The sequence below is a fragment of the Phaseolus vulgaris genome, chromosome 6 (genome assembly GCF_051622355.1).
Source record: "Phaseolus vulgaris cultivar YP4 chromosome 6, ASM5162235v1, whole genome shotgun sequence".
Classification (NCBI taxonomy): domain Eukaryota; kingdom Viridiplantae; phylum Streptophyta; class Magnoliopsida; order Fabales; family Fabaceae; genus Phaseolus; species Phaseolus vulgaris.
Window position 1 is genome coordinate 1,035,001 of NC_143503.1, and position 406 is coordinate 1,035,406.

The following is a 406-nucleotide window of genomic DNA, read 5'->3' on the forward strand; positions in this document are numbered from 1 at the left end:
GTCCTGGTGGTCCCGAGTGGTGGTCTTGGTGTATCCGTGTGTTTGTGGATTTGCGTGGCACAAATCTTCCCCGATCGCACCGGGCCACAGTTCCAACCCGTCTCGTCCGTGCTTCTTCTCCAGCACGACCACCATGGCGGATCGCCAAGATGCTCGTGAGGGAGAAGCCACGCGGATGAGGCCGTGCCTTCCCTGTGGTGGCCGCACGCTACTGGACCGAGAGTAATAAAGCCCTCATATCAACCACGTGACCCTGGGCGTAACCAGCACAAATGTGAGCCCAAGCGGACGCTGACTGATGACATTACTCCCCCCCGCCCGGCAGCAAGCCAGACATGATGGCCCCTTCCCCGCGAACGGTTGGAAGCCATACCCCCTTCGTGATGCTCACAAGTCTTCGAATAAG